Source organism: Bombus pascuorum, chromosome 8, assembly GCF_905332965.1.
Source record: "Bombus pascuorum chromosome 8, iyBomPasc1.1, whole genome shotgun sequence".
NCBI lineage: Eukaryota > Metazoa > Arthropoda > Insecta > Hymenoptera > Apidae > Bombus > Bombus pascuorum.
Genome location: NC_083495.1, coordinates 8513765 through 8536083, shown reverse-complemented (window position 1 = coordinate 8536083; position 22319 = coordinate 8513765). Strand labels below are relative to the sequence as shown.

The following is a 22319-nucleotide window of genomic DNA, read 5'->3' as shown; positions in this document are numbered from 1 at the left end:
TAATAAATCCAATTACACGTTTCTGCAAATTTAAGCTTTCCATAAATACATAAATATCGGCGTAGTCTAAATGTAATAAAGACTTTACAAATTTACAGACAATCTGATAGTATGAAAGGACATTTGAATCCGGCATAGATTTCGAATACCCGCAGTCAGTGAAAATATAAATTTTCATTAGCTCGCGTTGTTACTCGCGTAATTGCCCGGCAAAAAACCGTACGATATCTTATATTTTTCGTTCATCAAAGACGCGTAACGCAAGAATTTCCTGTACGCTCTGCCGGAACGAGTTCTGAAACCTTAAAAACCCATGGCTAACGACTTGTCGGCGAACTATAATTTTAGTCGAAGACTCTGGCTGTCTTCGATAAAAAGCTTAATCCGTCTCGCTCGTTAAAGTCGACATGCCCACTTTCGTGCTTTCACCCTTATTGCGGCTCACGTGCAACGCGAGCGAATATTAATTATGCTAGAAAATAAACTAAATTCGTCGAATAGACTCGCGTTCCTATCAGAGCCGCCGGCGACACGCGTGTTACAGAATTACGTGGACGTTCTTTCGTCCTCAGCATGTTAAGTTGCTTCTTCAGTGAAGCTACAACGGAAAATCTATTTGTTGGCTGTTTGTCGCCTTACTTTTTATACAACAGTTTTATCTTTGTTCTTCAAAAAAGATAGTTAGCTAGACCACGTGTGAATAAGTAGTTAATACGTAACTATTCATTAGACAGGACAATTTATAGCGTGTCTGGTTATTTCGCTATTTTCCTGTTACTGTAATATTAGACTTTATAAAGCTTCAGTCGAGTTTTCTCAGTTCATAAAGTAACGGGGAAGGGAAGATCTAGACGCTAGTGTCGTTGCTGTTTGTTGCAAATAGTAGCCAACAAGTACCAACTTGTATAAACATTCTATTCACACTGGACCATTGTAATCAGTAAAACATTTGGTTTTTCTTCGGGTTCTAAACTTTCCAAATCGAAATAAGAACATTCGTTCCTAGCAGAAAGTATACATTGAAGGAATGCTTGTTTATTTGCCTGTGTGTTTATTTTTCTTTGGTCCTTGTCTCTTCAAATAGGAAGAGACAACGAGTATTAACTGACAATAGAAACATAAGGAAAGCTGAAGGAACATTGGACAACAACCGGCAACATTTTCAAGAAACAAGGAACATCAACAGAAGGTTCCTTGTTGTTGCTGTAGCGAAGATTTAGCTTAAGCTTCGAACAGGGACAGATAACAAGACAACAAGTAGTAACTTTTGTTACAGACAACGGAAACGTGAAGAAACATGAAGAAACATTGAAATACCAGTAAAAAGTTCCTCGTTGTTGCTTGAGTCAGGACGCAGCTTTAATCATATCGTGCTTCTCTCGCGTCGTGACCGTTACATGAAGAAGATATCCGAGCGGATGAAATTCAAAAAGTTGATGACTCGACTTTTAAAAGAGGAACAGCGAAGCTCGAATTAATTTCATGTAAGAGGGTTGTGAATCGGGTTCATGGTTGAATAACGGGTCCATGGCCAGAACAGGGACAGGATCAGAGACGAGATGACAGCTGGTCCTCGTATCGCCTTATATCGATGCAGCGATCGATAGATTCCATAACAGGACACGTTCGAGCGTATTATGTAAACCCTCGGGGACTGGACAATCGGGTCACCGAATGAGTGAGCCTCTAGTTTTGCGAACACTGGCTTGCTCGCTTTCGATTTTCATTTTTGACTGAGATTCCAATGGCCCTCTTGTACACAGACACAGGCTGAACCAATAAAAACCTGCGCTCGAATAACTTGGTCGCTCGTAAGGGTAAGTCAGTGTGATATTTGACAAGTTTAATGATGTAGTCTGTGGTTTTGGTGTAGTAATTACGATTGTTTGAAAGTCTATATTTAAGTTTATAAGTGCTAGGATAGTTCTAGGGAAACGAAGTAATCCAGTAAGATCATTAGGGAATTATTAAAATCTTCGAAAGTTATTATCTCGTTAGGAAACTTACATTGTAATTAACATTATTGGGCATATATATGCATATTAGTGTATACCGTAGACTATGGATGATTACATATTCATGAGAAATTTAAATATGCAAACATGAACAGAATATGTGTAATACAGAAACATATAAAAAGATGTTCAAACTCAAATATCGATTATAATATTAAAAGGATAAAACGTACCTCTATTTAGGTACTGTTTCTTTGCTTACGTTGGTAAAAGTATGAATTTGTATCTGTGCAAATCCATCGTGTAATCATAATAGAAATCTCATTGTGTATAATAAAATTAAATTTCTCGTCCACATTCTTTGCGTCTCTTGATCATCATTATAATTAACATCGATATTCTTATTACTAGACTCACTCAAAAGAAAACCATCCAAGTGCATTTCAATATCACGTTAAATATCAAAGTTCAGTACATCATGTAATTTTTGTAAAATTAGAACGTACTTCATTAAAAATAATTCGACCCTTCTGCTATGATCTATTTAGGAGTGGTTACGTATTGAACAGAAACTCTCCTCTTACGAAGCAGATATCAAGCGATTCGCTTGATCTAGTCGTCTAATTAGTACGCGCCGAAACTGAAAGCTACAGTAAAAAGTAATATTGACCTAAAATTGAAGCGTTAGAATCTAACCACCGATCGAACTGTCAGGTGAAAGTCATATCTACGATATGTTTGTTCCAATTTCAAGTAACTATTTATTTATTTATTTTACATGACACGAATTACTTATGCTCGAATGTAGAAGCAAAACCGAGATCGAAAGTCGGAGAAGCAGATCCGATCTGTTTTGCTCTAGTTCTCAGCGGTCATTTAAAAATTTAGTTCTTTCTTATTACTTTTTGACAATCCTCGTGTTTGATCAGTGAACCGTATAGAAACATAATAGGACATCGGTTCGAACATAAAATTATCCGTAGTTCTATTTCTTGCAGCGTCAGCATTTACCGCTATCATAAACTTTCGACGCCTTCAAAAGATTTCAAGTAAGTACACTATACGCGTTTCTTGTTCTTGAATCTTTGTAGAGATATCGATATTTAGATTCGTATTTATCGCTTTTATCGAGATAATGTGTGTAGATATTTTCACAATCTTTCCGCGGCATAAATCATGATTGGTTAATTAATGTTTCACTAATGGTGATTAGATGATTGATACATCGTTAGTAAGTACTATACGAGGCAAAAAATTTAATTCTTGTATACTCTTGCGTTAATGAATTTTATGGTATGGTCTTGCTACTGTTTATTGTAGCTATAAGTGCAACGTGAATGTAAAGTGTAGGCTATAGAAGTAAGTTGTTTTTTCAAATAAAAATTAGAAATCTCGTTCCGTTTTATGCAATAAAAAAGCTTACTCAATATCATTTTCGATGAACATCGATGAACATTGATCTTAATTAATTTAAATAATTTTTTATCATAGACATTTGGTACATTTATATGTAGTAAATCATTTTTCTAAATGTTTTATGTTGTTTCGTTTGTAACAATATTGTTATAAATTTAAATTGGATAACTTTTGAAGAAATGAAAAGGAATTACAATGGCAGAAATACTTTTGAAAGCACACTTTGATCGAAGCTTTCATTTAATTTTCTGTTTAACACTTCTTACTTCGTTTCGTTCTGCTTTGTCGTAAGAAAACGCACCTGGAACTGGTCCAAGACTTCGGTCACCAAATTCTCTTGCACGACGTACCACTATTGTTTGGTATATTGCACAAATAGCCTGTCGAGCAAAGACTAATGAAAGATATTTTTATGCTTCTGTTTTCACGGGAAAGTACAACTTCTTTCTCCTCTTTTCTTTTTCTTTTTAAAGAAATATTTCCGTTACGCTTTATAAATTGTTTCGACATGAATTATATCTGCGTACATATTAAAAAGAAGATTGCAATTAGGAGAAAATAAGAAGTAAATAGATTGCTATATTAAGTTTGAAGTTTCTGGCGATACAAATTCATCAGTCAATGATCTTCGCCTATAGTCTATATTAGTCTATATTATTAATGTCCGAGGTTAAAGCAGACAGTTTAGTAATTTCGCACGAAATGAAAAATGTGATTGTATTAATAATCACTTACATGTTCTCTGTTATGGAAACTGACATCGTTTCTAGATCGAAACTTGTCACTAGAGAACTAGTTAAAATTCAAAATAAAGCAATTTCAAAAAGAGCACTTTCACAAAACCGATAAATTTCATATAATGGCAGTTTCACTTTACTTAATTATAGTAATATTTCATATCAATATTAAGTTTATTTTCTGAATTTTTCCAATTACGATGGAAAGTTTCTCTTAAATTTCATATACTCACACTAGAAGAACAAAAATACAGATATTTCAGGATAGGTTTTCATATATTTCTCGAAAGATTTCTCCAAATAAAAATTACACATTATACAGGCTGTTTTTTATTTTGCATTTTGCAGTAATTTCTTAGCAAACTTCATTATCTTATTTTGCAGAACCGCGCAGCTACGTTTGCATAGAACAATTACGTATCTTTTTGACGAAATTATACGCCTCGTAATGTATAAATTCTTTCTCAAATTATTATATATCATTCTATGGATGAAAGCAAATACTTTATAAGATACACGTATCTCGTAATGTATCTCAATTATTTATAATAAATATTTAAACTACAATAGGAAGGTTGCGATGATCGATGCGACGATTCCTTCTAGCGATATTGAATAACCAATTTGAGTTTATCTTATCATCAATATGCAAAATCAAGCAGTCGATCAACCCAGTATCTATTATTTTCAGCTTTCTACGCAACCTCATAAATTTGACGTGTCTGCAAGTAATAAATAATTGGTTTTACTTGCGGACTTTCTAGTTGATTCGTTCGATTTGATTTTCCTCAATATACAATAACTGAAATTATTAACATTCATATATAACTTTAATGTATCCTTTTGATATCAATTATAAAATACGGATGTGCGGGTGATTTTTTACGAACATAAATAATGAAATGGAACTTGAGCAGTGATTAATTTTATTTGTTAAATATTACAATTAATATCCTATTTTTTAGTTAGTATTAACATGCTGTGTGTTTTTACACATTTAAAGTTGTTACGAATTAACATTCGCAGCGTAATTATGAAAAACGAATAAGCTATTTCGATAATTAAGCATTTCAAATTTAATTATAGATTTAATGAAATAGTACTATTAGGAAGTAGGTAAATGAATAATAATATATTAAATTCATAATTCTGTTGTAAATACAACAATATTCAGTTCCATCTATATTTTTTAAAGCTTTTTATTTAAATCATGGAATTTTTAATTAATATTAAGATTCAATCGTAATTTAGCATATTTGTGCTATTTATTCTAAAAGTTCGTATATGCACGAATTACTACTAAATTTAGGGAATTTTATATTTAACTATGAGTTTAAATATCTTCGTCTATCTAATTCTTAAATGACAATTTTCGTCACAAATTTATATTTCTATGGCCATAATTAAAAAACGGAACTTCAACAAAGATTTGTCTTTTCCTTATTAAAGACTATAACAAATATTCTTTTCGAATATTTTATACATTTTTGTATATATTACATGCATTTTGTATATTTTTAAATTTTCGAGTTTCGTCTAAATGTATGACAATCCGCGGTCTTCTACCGATCAGTATTCCTTCGATTATTCTCCTGTCGCACCTTACTTGATCCTTTAGTGTGGATAGTGAAAATAAAGGAACTATGTAATCTAACAATCTTGGAAAATGGAGTACCAGCCGTTTATCAGAAACCCGATGAAACGGCGCGCGAAGTCGGATAGCTCGGGTCAAGGTCTGCGCGTTTCAGGATCATCGTCCTCCTCGGGCAAGAGCATTCCATTGAATGTCGAAGGTCAAGAGCTTCGAGGTGAAATAACTTAATGGGCTGCATTTGTCTCGATCTGCTTACGCTTATTATTCCAGCATTGGTGCATAATTGGAAAATAGAGAATAGTAACGTATCGACATAGATTTCACGTGTCGACCTTACGCAACGTGGGTGTGATTAATGTGCTGGTGTAATTAAATGCCGGAGGCGGTTTTCCTTTCCTTTTAAGAAGGAGGCGGTTCTACCTTCGAAGAAAGTGATCCTGTTTGTTGGATAGTAGGTACGAATAGCGCGAAGCGGGAATAAAGAAACAGGATAATAACTCGTGGACTGGTAATTGGTTTTATTTATATTATAAAGCAAATATATTTGCATTATTACAGATAGGATATTATTACGCGATATAGTATTACAATATCTTTTTACTAACGAAACATGACATGAAATTTTATTATGCATTGCTGAGAAAAATAGAACGCCCTACATGATAACTGTAATGAAACGAACATTAATGTAAGTTTCATAAAGAAAGGTGCGAGTTATAAAAATAGAATCGTTACAAATACCTTACATACATAATATGATGTATGAATAGCAACAAAGCAACGTACAATGACAGTAACTTTAAATCCTACAAAATGTAAGATTACACCCACAATAGCAGCATTAAATCATCAGAGAGTTCGTAGAAAGTAGAAAACACATTTTTCATTTCGTTTCGTTTATTTCATTTATCTGTGATATTTCGTTGGAAAGATCGGTATAAGTTCAATGAAAGTAGTAATCCATTAAGATTGTTTCAAATATGAGAGCTAGGAAAAAGAAACAATAGTAGTTTACATAAATTAACAGTGCATAAATCAACAATGTGGATGAAGAACGTCAATCTTATTCGCATCTAAATAGCGAAAGCTATTAATACTCACTCGGCATATGTTGTATGTTAATTTATGCACGCCCAATTATTGCCATTCGCGAGCTTTCTGCCGTAGATAATTATCCGTTTCTTAAATCTTTCTTCTCTGATATACAAAAAATTGACATCTTTTCAATCGAATTTAGAAATTATTCTTCCGAGGGTCACAATTTATGTGATTATGATAAATACGTGGGAATAAATCGCGTGAGAAAGTTTGGTGAAATTTTCGCATATCGCGCGTAGAAACCGTTTCCTCATCAATGATCATTTCATGTATCGAATACCCCATCATTCTTCGTCTTGATCCTCGTGTGTGCTGTACTTTTTGTTTCATTTTAATCCCTTAATAGTATGATTGCTGACAGATATTAATCATTTATTTATGCTACATGTGTATATGTACACATGTTAGATTGAGTCATAAGCAATTGCTGATTCACGTATTGCAAATTCCAAATTATCTACAGTTGCCTATCACTATCTTGGTTACGTTGTGTTTAAGGATAAAAGGACTACCTAATGAGATATAGATATCATCAGTAACATCTTGTTGAATGAACAAATATTAGCTCTATGTGACTCGTCTCCTATCTTTAATAAGGGAGACTTGTAATTTTCCGGAAAGTACACTTTCTTTAATCAATGATTCATTTTACGTTCTGGAAACGATTCGTCGTAACAAAATTGTTAAGCGTTTCTCAATATGCGAAATATCTTTTGATAAGTCATAAATTCTTAAATATACGTAATTTATATAAATAACAATATTCGTTGTAAAAACGAGTCGACAGCATGGATAACACAATAAAATTTAAGTAAACCAAAACACAACAACATATTATGTACGATTTATCGATGAGATGAATCACCCGTGACAGCACAACACACATGAATTGAAAAAGAGGATAAGCACCATGTAACGTTTAACACGAGTGTTACTTGCAACAAGTATTTGTACGCGTCAAAATGAAGTGTGGAGGCATAAAAAAGATTGTGTAAAAAGAACAACAAAGTAGCATACATGGCACGTGAAAATGGTTAAAATGGCCAGCCATATTTGGCCCATGATGTTGTGTAAGAAACGTATTTTATGGCTCTTTGGTTACTTGGTAACAAGTTCATCAAGGTGATCCTTGCGTGAACTTTAACATGGCCTTTCTCTTGCTTCATCATGCTGGCACCCACATATTGTTAACTGTAGATGGTCTGGCTGATAATTTCTTCAAAGAGCCATGAACTTGAAGTGGTACGTGTAGACTCACGCGTAGGATCATTCCCGTGCGATTATCGGAATACTAACCATATTTAATCATTTCAGCCGATAAATTTAGCGTACGTTAATTCATTATAAAATCGACTAAGAGGATCTTCTTTCGCAAATTAACGATATTTTATTTATAATAGTTACGCAATAACTGCTGATTTGAATTTAAAATGACGAATGATCTCCATTTAAATCTAAAAGATAATAATGAATTTTGTTGTTAAAAAAGTTGTACAACGTTTCCTTTGCATAATTTAGCATAGTCGAGGGGATAGTTTTCAGGAGATAGAATTGCAAATGAAACCCACGATGTTCGATCTAAAGAATTAGAAATGTAAACGTTAGTATCTTAATTATAAATTTGTTGTTTAGAAAGCAATGAAAATTGAAGATGTTAATGCCACTTCTTCCTGAGATGTTTTGGTTTGGGAAAGTTTCGACACACTACATAGATGAACTAGTTTCGTAACATGAAAATTTCTACTACAGACGTTCGGGATTATCAGGATTACATAGAAAAGACTCTTAGCAACTTTAATAATCCTTTCACGGTTAAGAAGAGGGGAAACAGCAGCACAATGTACAGCAAACGTTCTTCATTTTAAATAAAAGTTATTCGCGATTATTAGAATTAAAGGCAGAAGGCTGCTTAACAACTTTGATAATCCTTTCAACCGTGCAAAGAAAGAAAAGAAGAGAAAGAAACACCAAATTGGAATACCATTCTACATTCTATCGTAAAGAACGAAGAGCACCAAACGCTTATTCCGCTTAAATAGGTATACAGTAGAACTCAGAACAGTTTACATAAATGGAATTCATAAAAGATCTCCAATTCTCCCAACTAGCTATTACTTTTTGATCGCATAATAGGAACTCAGATCCAGATAAGTGGATTGAATCGGTAAAAGTTCAGATAATCCGACATTACTTACGTTCCAATAAACGAAGTTCCCATAAATGGAGTGTACTACCGTAAAAGAAAAGTCGTAATACGTAAACGAAATAAATGACGGTTAATGAAATTTCATTGACGCGGGTACAAAAGCGATCTGTGATTCACCGTGAAAACCTCGCCGGGGCCGATCTCGAGTAAACGTCTTTTTTTCTTCGTCGATATCATAATGGGTTGAGGAACGGCTACCGTTCGACTCGAAAGGGAACTTGCTGGAACGAGACGTGCCGCTGATCGTGCGTGTTTGCATGTCTGCCACCGCATCACCGTGACAACAGTTACACATTAGCGATGGAATCAAGTTTAATATGTACTTATAAATCTAAGTCATATTCAATATCCAAGATTCTCTTCGTAAGGTTCGAGTATTACTCATAACGTAAACGGTTCGTTCATTGTCCTGGCAAAGTATTCGATCTTCACGAGATGTGTTCGAGCCGTGGAATGAGTACTTACAAGTTTTGAAAATCTAGTTATAATTACTTTGATATTAAAACGAGTAGATATTTCTTCAAATAAGAAGAAGACTCGCGTGACGAATCAGTATTGTATTTTCGTCCAGTCGCGGGGAGACACGATCGCGTTGAAGCGCGTCAACGGGAGTTGTAAATTCCCGTTGCGATTATGCGAATCGACACCACGAGCAGGGCGATCCCCTTATTTCTTTTGGGATAATAGGGGTGTTTGTTGTTGAATACAATTGTAGTCTACAGTTATATAATATAAATATATTTACACCAAATTACAACACTCAGAACGTAGACGGAAATGATTTGACTTCGTCGTGTCGGAAAGTATATTGATTGACCCGAGGGTTGATAGAGTTGGCGCGTTGAATGCCGAGAACTTGTTAGAATAGTAGACTTGATTGATCGATGAGCGAAAGAACAGTGGAGTTGACCGTCTGAGGAGTGTCAGAGCAGTAACAGACCCATCTCGTACTATTTAGGAGGAAAGCTCGATGTGGGTGTACCCTTCTTGAACTAAGAAAGCGGATTCGTTGTTCACATTTTTCGGTAGAAAAGTGAGGGTAACGATCCGCGATGCCCATTGGTTATAGCCAAGTCTCCTGCAGATGTGGCTCATGGGTGTCCTTGTTCCTGGGAAAAACCAGCTATTTTGCGGAGCATATCTGCTTTCTCCGTAATTAGCAAGAGCGTGCAACAAACCCAAGGACCGTTCAAAGGACCATCCATGAACCGAAAATACTTGTGTGAATAGAAGTTAAGCTAAACAGATTCGGTTTGTGGTGGCTCCTTGGGTTTATTGCGGGTCAGTGTAACGAGGGGTAGGCCTTGGCGGTCAGACCGAGAGGTAACAAGTATTAACATAAAATTATGTAGATCATGCATGAAAATTACAATAGTGGAATTCAATAATGATCGAGAAAAATGATCGTAGGAGAGGAGACTCATAAAGTTTCGAACCTATTCCATCAGTGTTTGATTCTACTTGCAGCTACTCTTTTAATTTCTCAAAGTACTCATACAAAACACGAATCTGTCGTGTTCGCGTTCGAATTTGCTTGAAAATACTGCCTCTTTTCTTTTCTTTCTTTTTTCTCAAAATACTTATAAAGGATTTGGGATCTGGTTAGCCAATGTTCGAACATACTTGCAACATACTTAAGTCCATCACTACTACACATTCGTATATACGATAGTATATACAAACGCAAACCTTGATGCATTAACCAGTGTCCTTGAGACGGGAGGCCACCACCTCTCTTCTGCAAGCGGGCGCTTTGCCGCGGGCACAAATCGGACTGTGTAGCCTTGTCCGGGTGCGAATCGGCGTATCGTTTGCTAGAGGCAAGCCGCTCTTCGCTCGATTGGCGTCTTCTCTCTTATCAACGTTCCTACGGCTTCACGGTTTGGCCCCTAAGGCGTTCCATCGGCCAAAGACATTTAGAATTACCTGTAACTAAGTGTAATGTTGCTTTAATTAATGTGGCTGCCTACGAGTCCGTAGTAGGTGGTCTGAGGGATACCGCTAGTAAAGAAAGCAGTGGGTATCGCGGCCATTCTTGGTATGAACATGAAACGCTCTCTAGGGATTTGGCACGACTGGTGAAGGTTTTTGTCGTTTTGGAACCCGCGTTAGTTTTTTACGAGTAATTAGATAGTGGTAGAAGAAATTACACATTCGTTGAATGGATAAACTCATTGTTATTTGTAGCATTTATAATTAATCCTTTCGAGAGAGTGTAAATAAATTTGATGATATCGCGATGTTAAAGATTTCAAAGCGCTCCCATAGGAGGAAGATAAATTTTTATTGCTTTCGGGTGTCATTTCATTCTTATAACAAGAATTTAAATTTTTGTAACGGGAAAGAGTTGCGATTTTGTTAATTCTTTTTTTTTTTCTTTTTTTTTAGCATTTAAAATTAATTCCTTCGTGAAAATTACGAGTGACTGAGTAGAAGTTGTCTAATGGCACGAAGAGTATCTTTCTTAGTTTCTTAATTGAAGAGAAAAAGATAGCTGCTTAAAATGTAAGTAATTTTTAATATACAAATTTATGTGTATAAATAGAATGTTTACTCGTAAAAATTTAATTAACTATATTACGAGAAGTTTTGTGTTTTGTTAAAAATATACGTTCTGTACTCGTGTATAATATATGTCTAGAAATATACTTTTCGCATTCTCAAGCTCTACAACATAAACTAGCTTCGCAATTTTTACCTCAGGTAGGTAATAAGTACAAATTCAATTCAATTGCTTTTGGACTTTCCCTATTTACATGCTTGTCACTGTATATCGTATATGCCTCGCTTAGCAAACGAAGAGTTTGCAGCACGTGGAGGCGGACAGGATCTTCTTCTCTTTCCTTTCCTTGTTGCTAGCAGGCCATACGGGAAATAGGCACAAAGGATCGAGCAGAAAAGGCGGCGGAACGACCGCGTAGGCACCGGTTCGCTCCTTATACGAGTGACACAGAGGAGCGCACAAGCCGCGCCCGGCTAGGGCATTATTATGCGGATGATTACCGTGCTTCGAGGCTAGGGAGAATCGCTTTGCCTTGTTCAGGGACTTATTTCCTAGGGTGAAAAGAAAAGCCACGTGATAAGCATCGGCGACTCGTGAATCACACCGCGTGATCCACGGGTTCTCTTTCGCGATAGAGTCGCTTTCTTTCTTGGCTACGATCGCGTGTTTCATCTCTTTTCGTGTTGCCTTCTTAAGAGCTGCATTTAATGGTATTAAGATGTTTGCTCTGGGCGCGGTGTAAGTCGGCCTGCAACCGGAAAGAAGCTGGCTCGCCGGTAAAAAGCTGGGAGAAAGTGTGCCGTGAATATACTGGTATAAACGTTCATGCGGAACGGCTGTAAAGCTCCTTCGTTCTTGAAATTCGAAACCTTGTTGTTGGATGTTGTATCTAACGATAAGCATTGCTTGTTAGATGAGCAATACGCACCACATACGTACTTCGTTGCTCCAAGGTGTTAAATTTCATTCTGATTTTCTTAACTAGACGTTCGTGATGATCGTCATACAATCATAAACGATTCTTAAGACGAGAATACTGGAAACTAGAGTTTGTTTTTTATGAATATGAGTTTGTTTTTTTTTGTTTGTGTGTTGTGCGACATCGTCTTCGGTTTGTTAAATGGCTACTTAAAGTTTTGTTAATGTTTAGGCATGACATTTTTGTAAGTGTGTGTTAAGAAAGATGACATGATTTGAAAAGGGGTTTTATTTTAGAATAAGGTGAAGTATTGAAGTATTGTAATTTTTAGTGTTTGGAAAGTAAAAGAATTGTTCTGTATGAAGCAATTTCTTTTTAGAAGACTAAAATAGTTTCTTTTTAAATAGATAAAATTTTAAATTTATTCAACACGTTTTACGGGTTTTAATTACCTTCTTATCTTGCTTTGCAACTTATCCTCCACGACGACATCCGCGAAGTAGTTTAAAGTAACTGATCGGCATTTATATAATTATATATAACATAATAGGATATTTCAAAAAGAGTTAACAAAATTGTGAGAAAGAATTTACATCATTATATATGTATGTGCTTATTTTAATTAATAATTTATACATATTAGTATCTCGTTCATAATCATATTGTATTTATATAGCAATTTTTTCTTGTTTTGATACAATACAATTTTTACTAAATTCTCTGATAAATAAAATATTTTATCAATGCATACTGATAAGTCTATTTCATTATTTATATCACACTAATATTTGTGAACATATTTCCAATCGTTAGGTCGTTTGAAAGAAACATTCAGAAATTCATTTTCCTATGAAAAACGAACGAAAGAATTGACCAACCACTTTAACCTAATAATTTCATCTATCGGGCAGTTTCTTTGAACAAATCAAGGCTGCTAGTATCGAATCCGCAATTAAAACTGCTAAAAATTGCTTTCTGCCCAAATATAAGATTCCAAGACGAATATTATCAGCGCTATTTCTGGTATTCAATGACCTATGTACAATTGTACGACATAGAGAACCTGCTCTTGAGCTCTTTATTATTTCATTAAAATCCATGACGCCTGAAAAGGCGTTGCTCGTTAATACACCCTCTGAGCGCACGTGCTGAAAATAAACCGTCCTTAAGTGGAACAATAGATTCCTCGCACCTGAAGCTGGACGATAGAGCAAATCGTCGCTGGTGAAAACGATAATGGCAAGTTTATCCAAAGATCATTCGGGAAGATCGCGTTGTCTGTGGGTTGCTCGTAAATTCCGGCGAATCGATCGGATATCTCGATCAGTAATGGCCTTCTTTGCCGCGTGACTCGTCGAGGAAGAGGTCACTTTGTTCCTTTAAAGTTTAAAGTTTAAAGCATCCGCTACATTACGACCTAACTTCACATCGTTTTATTCGTTCCTGATCGCCGTTTTCAAGACAAAAATCGCTTAAAAAGAACGGTTTAGGAAATGGTGCGATTTTTGTTAAATTTTGCATTTCTATACGTTATAAAATATGCAATTAAAGCGCGTGTAATATTCAAACTTGCGTAAATTTCATATGTAATAAAGGTAAAAGATAATTTTTATTATACACACATACACACGCCACTAAGCTACTTCATTGTTTATATCTGAAATATAACATAGAGGAATTAATTTTATTCTATGTCCAGATCAAGTAAATTGTTTTCAAATATAATCCGAATTATCAATATTGCGCTTGAGTCATAAACAATATGGAATTATTTTACAATATAACAACATTTTCTTTTAGAATTACTTTAATTTTATTCACCTTAGAATAATATGTGTAATAATAATATGTCTGCATTTTTAATGTAATTGAGTGTGTGAGAGAAGCATTCTAATAGACATATAAATAACACGTCACTTTTAATCCTTAAATTTCATTCTAAAACCATAGGAATATACGGTATAAAAAATATAGTAGAAAAAGATCGATAATATAAAAAACGACCAACACGAAGATACCTGCAGTAACTGTAAATGATATAATTTAGTAATTGATCATTAACAATACGGATACCTTATTCCATTAACATTGAATAGATTTCTAAATTTTAGACAACGTAGGCAAATGAAAAATGTATAAATTGAAAATTGTTATATTCGTGCAATTTACAAAGCGACATTAGTTCCTCGAACCATAACTCTAGATTGGCAAGGCAAATAGAGCCGTTGGGTTTATTGATGAGTTTAATAACGGCAAAAGGAAGCGGCACTGTCTGCCAGGCCTGGAATGAATCATCGTTGACGAGTAAAGGTGGGATTCGTTTCCTCAACTGGGACGCATTATGCTTCCAGGAAAATTACAACATACACTAAAGGCTATTAAATGCTGCAATCAGTTGCCCGTACTGGGAAAAGTCTGATGTTGTGCAACCGTTGATATCTCGCTGCCCACAAATTTTCTCACAAAATTCAGGAAACTGCAAAATTAATGATTTCCTCCGCTCTCTTGTACGATAAGTTACTAATAATAGTGATGAATTTCCAAAATATAGGATTGCAACTTGTAGAATTCTATTGTTTTGACAAGTAGCGTTTGCAATAGTTTTATAAATTATAAGTACTGATGACGTTGGTGATTTAATTCGTAACTCGTAAAATTTGTTTCTGCAACAGAATTATCTGTCATTTATTTTCCATATATACGTGAGCAGCATATATTCAGTTTATTAATAAATATGGAAATTATTACAAATTCGAAAACAACTTTTATGGAACTTAAAATACATTTTACATACAGCTCCCATCTCATTTGGTATGAATAATAAAATATAATACGATCGTGCAAATTTTATTGTAGATTGCTAAATGTTAACGCGGAGATATTATTAATGCTTATAGAACATGCACGCACATTTAATTCTTGGTAATCTACGACTACGTTTCAGATTATGGGAAAAATGCGGCGTTATTAAAAATTGAATGAAAATATGAAAGTTAAATATAATATTCAATTAAAATATAAAGGTAAATGATTTAATCTTATAAATATCGATATGGTGATAGAATGCAAAATTGGATAATATATTAAAATCGTTTCATACTGTTACTTCTAAATTAACACATTGGATTAACTTCAGAAAATTAATCTAACATTCGTTATTTAGAAAGTCATCGAAAATTAATCTGACAGTTTTATTCCTAGTGAATAAAACATCAAGTTTGAAGAAACTTTACATATATACGTTTCACCCCGGATGCGGGCAATCGTTGTATGTTTTTTGTCGCAATAAAAATTAGAGGAATTTCACAGTGTGGAATAGCTTCTGTACCGAACAGTAGAACGATTTTCTAATGTTTCTTTCATGGGTTGTGGAAGAGTTACGGTATAGAGGAACGGGAATGCAACGTAAAAATATAACCGGTATAAATCATGACTTCCGAGATTTCTCGTCGGTGCTCTTCCTCTTTGTTGAGACGTGGATCGAATGCAAAATCGCTGACCATTTATTGTCCATATTTCTCCCTAAGAGAGTGCAACGATGATAGTATGTCTTCACGTGCGTTATTCGTTTAGAATGTCGCATCGTTTATTTGAGTCCACAACCCGTTTTCAACATGAACAATTTAATTATTGAACTATAACATTTCAAGAGTCCACAACCCGTTTTCAACATGAACAATTTAATTATTGAACTATAACATTTCAAGAGTGACGTTAAATGATCTTATTCTACGTTTGGTAATTACATAAAACTTCTAAGCATGTTGTAATTGGTTAAATGTCAATTGACGTACACTTATCGAACGTCAATGAAACATTTGAATATTGGTAATTTGGAGTTTTATTTTCTTGTTGCCAATTATTGAAGTGTAATATTTCAAGAGAAACGTTAAAATGATTTTTCCTTTGTAGTATGAATATAATTAACAGCAATATGGCATTCCTACCTTAATGGGTTACAAGTTTATTGACTTACTTATGCATCGTAACTATAATTAAATCATATATATTGTATTTGAAACTGAAAATTACAATAGATAATTACAGGAATCCAGACAGGAACTTCTCGTTCCAACAATATAACGATTCTCGATTACAGCTAAATTACTAGTTTCGAGTTAATAAAATTTGAAGCATTGTGTTAACTGTTTTAATGTGTCGATCAAAGTTAAATTTGAGATATTATTTCCGCATTTCGCTATTAAAATCTGATGTTTGAAGCTAGCACTGTAATATAAAGCTCATTAGAAATGTAATTTGTATGTAAATACACGTTAAAGAAATTATCGGAAATAATTGTGAATATCAGTAGAAATCTGTGAATGTTCATTTGAACAGAAATTAAATCTTTTTGCTATCAAAGATTCGATCAATTGATAAATCGTTCAAATATCTATCAGTGAAACATTACAAATTAATTTATTTTCTATTTTTTAATTCCTTTTGTTTTCTCTGTACAACATAAAAATCTAGTACTATCTCTAAACGAAATTAGAAGCCATAATAGTTGAAATTTACTGTATTCAGAAGATTAGAACGATGAAATTGATGGAACATTACGGTGCTGAATTTCAAGGAGACGAGCAAAACGATTATGCATTTAATTGGGTCAATTATCTGTAATTAATGCAGAAATAATCCGAGGAATCTTCACAGATTATGCAACCTGTCTACTACTATAGTCCGATACTAATTTCAAACTATCAGTTTCATGTGCAACGCATCACAAACATATTGTGTAATTTTATTTTATTTTACGACTGTAATACTGATTTTGCTTGATGTTATGTTTTAATAGATTGACAAATGATTATGTTGTCCACAGGTAGAAATATAAGATAATTAAATGCGAAAAAACTGCGGAGATCAAATCAAATTGTTAATACGTATATATTTATCCATGATCTATTTCAGAATACGTAGGTACACAAATTGACTAAAAATTATGTAATATAAGTAATTAAGCGACAAGAAAAGATTTTCAGATATACTTGTATTAAATATTTTGTAACTTTCATACTTCGGATTTGTTTCAGGCTTTACCAATCCAATTATGATAGTCGAATATCATGAAAATGTTAATGAAATTTCAAAATGTTTCACATAACGTATCTAATATATTCATAAGAGGCGTCTACGAGTATTCGAGTAGTTTCGTGACCCTGTGTAATTTTATGGAAGTTTAATGCGAGATCGTGACAATTATTTCAATTGCCTGTTCAGGGTTGTCGTTAGTAACAATCGAGCGAAACAAAAGAGCGTAGCACGAATTTGCAGGAAAATTGCTAGGGAGATTAATGAGCGGCGCGCGTTGCCATGTGAAGGCAGACAGAAACAGGAGATCAGGAAATCCTTGCTTTTGCAGGCCAGACTAAGCAGCTATACTCTCATTTCGAGGCGCGCGTGACAGGTTAGAGTAGACGATGTCCGTCTCTACTCTCCTCTCGACCCACCCCGTTTTCCTTTTCCAGCGATCTGACACTGAACTCGATCGTTGATCTCATTCAGGGTCGAGTGTTCCTCAAGTTCCTTGAGTTACGTTCCGTTTTCTTGTTGCTCATCGTTTCTCTCCACCATCTAGCGCCTGCTATTGTCCGGGAACATTCTTCTTGATCGAATGCCTATTTCTGATACGGCCCAGCATCGATCCAAGCAATTTCAAGAAAATAGATTTTATAATATTGTTCCCAGAACGAGTACCTTCTCTCATTCTTTATTTGTTCACAATATTCTGTACAATTATTCTTTAGATGATCGTATTCTACTCTGTTATTCTACTTCTTGTTTAAGGAAATGTTGTACTCTACTCTAATTTTAGTATCCGCGAAACGTGTTTGATTATGTGTTTATTTTCCAATTAGGCACTTTTTTTATAACCTTCTACGTTCCATTTTCATAGTATTTATTATTTTTTTTTATTACTTCGAATAGGATTTACATCTTTATCGCGTGAGAATAGATTGATAGATTGATTATTAAATTTATTTTAAATGATATAGGTAAAATACCCATAAGAATAAAAATAATAATATGTATTCTCTGATTCCATTAAATATCAAGGTAAGGAAATTATTACGTTATATAAATCTGAATAAAATAGAAGCAGTGATGTCACAAATTCATTCCCATCAGACGATTCACACCATTATTGACATTTCAAACCTTTCCAATGGTTCACCCCCTAATGCTCGGAGTGTATCTTATTTTACAAGATACACAAAAGCATGTGATAAAACAGGAAACGAAGGAAGATAAAAGAAATAAGAGCATAAAGAGTGAAAGTAAATATACTACCGTTGAAAGTAGACTTGATCTTTATAGCTCGTAAAACTAAACTCTTTATGTTAAACCTTTGGGATCGATTTTCTTGGAATATTCTTGGAATATATATAAATATATGGGTTAATATGTTTTTACAATATATTAATAAATCATTATACAATCTGATTTTACTTGAATTATATATATAAATAGTAAGTTATATATACTTTTTTTAAAACTAATTTCTTACTTTTATTTAAAAAATAACTTTCAATACTAAGTTTACTTCATATTAAGACGAAATAAAATTATTTTAGTTTCCAAATAAATAATAAATAAATATACAGAATACAAGTATAATATTTTACTTGCTATACGATTTATCGATGTTAAATGATATCGAATATATGTTAGAGAAAGCTAACGAATAATAACTTTGTAGCAATATAAAATAGCTGTAATTTCTTCTGAACAAAACCAATAACTCAAGTTACTCAATGATTTAAAGTTCAAATGTTTTAAAAAATTTAAGGATTGATTAATTAACATATTACATGGAAAGCCAATGGAAATGTCGTTAGAGCGGAAGTTGCACATCACTTGCCTACCATCAATGTTGCCGTCCTACTGCCTTTTCGAACCTTATGAGATTCACAATAGTACAGTGATCCTCAATCATTTCCTCATCGATACTTTCCAATCATTCAAGAAACCTGTTTATGAAAATTATAGTTTTCTGCATCGTGTGATTCTACACCTGACTTTCAATTCGTAAATTAATTTTAAATCCTATTGCTTTTCTCTAAACGTACCAATTTATGCCGTATTATCGAGTCAATTTAATAATCCATTTATAAATCACAGTTATTGAAACTAATTTATATATCAAATTATGTACATGGTTCGATTAATCTCATAAGTGGAAGGATCGTTATTCTCACTTTAATCGTTTTGATATCATATGGTAGTAAAAATTCATAATTATCGAATACGTATGTATATAAATACAGTTTTGATTCCTGTATTATAGATATTATATTAATACGCGCTGAAGCATTCCCACGTTTCTCTTTATCGCTTTATATCTACTCGTGCAGAATATAACATTTTCTATGACTATCAATTAACTTTGCTCTTATTATGCTTGGAATTGTCTTTTAGTTAAACATGAGAACTTTCATAGGATTTCCTGTAATATACAAAAATTATAATAATATTTATAACGATAGTAAGCTTTTTATGGCAATATTGCACGACGTATAATCGTTATACGATAATTATGAACGATAATAATAATATTAGAATTTAATCTTATTCACAGTTATCTTAAATTAAAAATATTGTATGTAATATGTAATATGTATTGTCTCTTATACCATTTTTCCTTTAATCGTTATTGTACGAGAACTATTTTTGGACATATAAATAAAATATATATAGAATTTATTTTTAAAAGTGTTTTTGAAGAGCCATATAATATCTGGAAGCTATAATATGATTAAAAAGAGAATTATAGCGAGATACAAGCAGTTATGTAATAAAATTCATTAGATTCTACATTTTCTCATATGATTCCTTTTATTATTTCTTCTCACGTATTAATATATCTTAAATCGAAGTAATTTAAAGAAAAGTTCCGACGATACCGGATCAGATTGTTGTTAGTTTATTATTTCAGCAAATATCGTAAAATCCCATGGCCTTTTCACACAATGAAATTATTAACTATCACTTACTAGAGTTGTATAAGATCGCGAGTAAAAAAATCTCCGTTAGCAACAGAAATATTTGGCTACACCTCCGTAGCCGGCTCACTCTATAATATAATTCTATCTGTGATACAATCTCGGAATTACTGCAACGCTCTTATTAAACGCAGTTGCGCTCGCTCGCGATATTAGTAATACTTCAGTGCTGTCTGATACTAATTAGCAAGCGGTGCATTTATTTCTCAAGACGAGTTAACGCGTTTCATGTGGGAGATATTTCCTCGATATTGAATCCGTTGAACAAATCTGGGCAAACGTTTACATTACGGGAAAACAATAAAATAGTGTACTTAATTATATTGGATGATCCTCTGTATAGTAGCAATTTAGTTTGAGATGCAGTAGGATTATATTTACTTGGACTAGCTGAGATAAATAATACTACAAATTATATACATATAATTATAAATATATTGACATAATTATACAGTAACTATAAATATATTTTAATCGCTAAAAATTATCGTTTTCGTCAACAAATACATTTATTGCGAAAACTTATCAATGAAAAATTCGAGTTCCTTTATTTAATTAGTTAACAGCGTTTGACATATATACTCGTCGTCGTTTGTATTTATTTACGCACTCCATGATCTAATCCCATGTGAGTTATTTAAAACTAAATCTCGCAGTTAACTAGTTAAAGAAATAATAAATTGTCTTTAAGGTAAATTATTAGTAATAAAAAGAATATATTCGAACGGAATATGAGAGACAAAAAATTTTTGCACTTTTAGTGTTAGACTCTGATAGATAGCAATCTCTCGGATAAAATAAATTTCGAATCATACAACGAAAAAAAAAATTATGAGAAAGTATAAGATGCTGTTGCGAAACTGTGTTATACATTTAGCAATATGATTATACGGTAGAGTAAAACGGTATTTCCAGTAGTAATTTATCTATCCCCAATATGTGGACGTGAAACAATTGTACAGGCAGTTTCTTTAATGAATAGTCCGCGTGTCTATTACACGGTAATTGGCCGAGTAGTAATGCAATAATAGTTTAATCACAGCCCTTCAATGTTTACTTAAAATAAGGTTTCACTTCAGTGAAAGTTTGCTGACCTTTTCTCTGTCATACTAGACAACGTACAACGTGTAATCGAACAATTATTTCGAGTATTTTATCTCGTTTCGAGATTCAACTGTGTAATGATCGGTTAGCCGAGACATGCTTTGCTTTTATTCGCTTAAACAGGAGAAAAAGTTTTCCCTCGGATAGTGTGATCCTGATCGGTTTCTTCTGGTCTGATTTTTCAGTCTTCCGGTTGAAAATCGCAGTTTAGTTTAAATAGTTTCTCTTCTCTTTAATCTGCGCTTGATGATTTGGTGCATGTAGGTATTTGTTGGTTTGCAAGTAAAATAAGTAGCTATGTTTAGTAATGCACGGTAATGCATGCGTATATTGTGTTGTGTAACGTTTCTACGTTTAAACAGCTACCTACTTGATTGTTCGTAAGCGAAACGGAAAAAGAATCGTAACGCGTTGAGTACGATGAAGAAAATAATTAATTACTTCTCGATAAGATGGATTTTGTTTTAACAATTTTTCGTTCCCATTTGAAAATTGCCAATTAATAATGTTTACTAATTAAAAATAATTTATCAAGAAACAGATAAAACATAGAACTTTTTCTGTGAAAGCTTTATATATCATTTAATGTATACTTCCACAGAACTGCTTATATGATACTGCTGATGTGTATAATATTAAAAGATATTAATCTACATTTATGATTGGTGTCGTATGCTATAATTTATATTAACATTACAGTTTATGTTATGTAATTACACGGTAATATTTATTATGTAGGCACTAAAATAATCTAGACTCGTTCTAAATTATCCTGATCCAT

At 33.4% G+C, this 22319-nt stretch overlaps 2 protein-coding genes across 13 annotated transcripts in view; one reads left to right on the top strand and one right to left on the bottom strand.

Moving 5' to 3' along the window:
- The window catches only part of LOC132910002 (mucin-2-like), a 708972-nt gene that overhangs the window by 605822 nt on the left and 80831 nt on the right, over positions 1 to 22319 (bottom strand). The window lies entirely within an intron of this gene.
- The window catches only part of LOC132909833 (uncharacterized), a 123582-nt gene that overhangs the window by 83663 nt on the left and 17600 nt on the right, over positions 1 to 22319 (top strand). Inside the window, exon 2 of one of the 12 annotated variants that reach the window (XM_060964948.1) lies at positions 11395 to 11511. The exons of the other annotated variants lie outside the window; for them this stretch is intronic. The gene's annotated coding sequence lies outside the window, so the exon portion shown is untranslated. The remainder of the gene's footprint in view (positions 1 to 11394; positions 11512 to 22319) is intronic. 12 annotated transcript variants of the gene reach the window in all.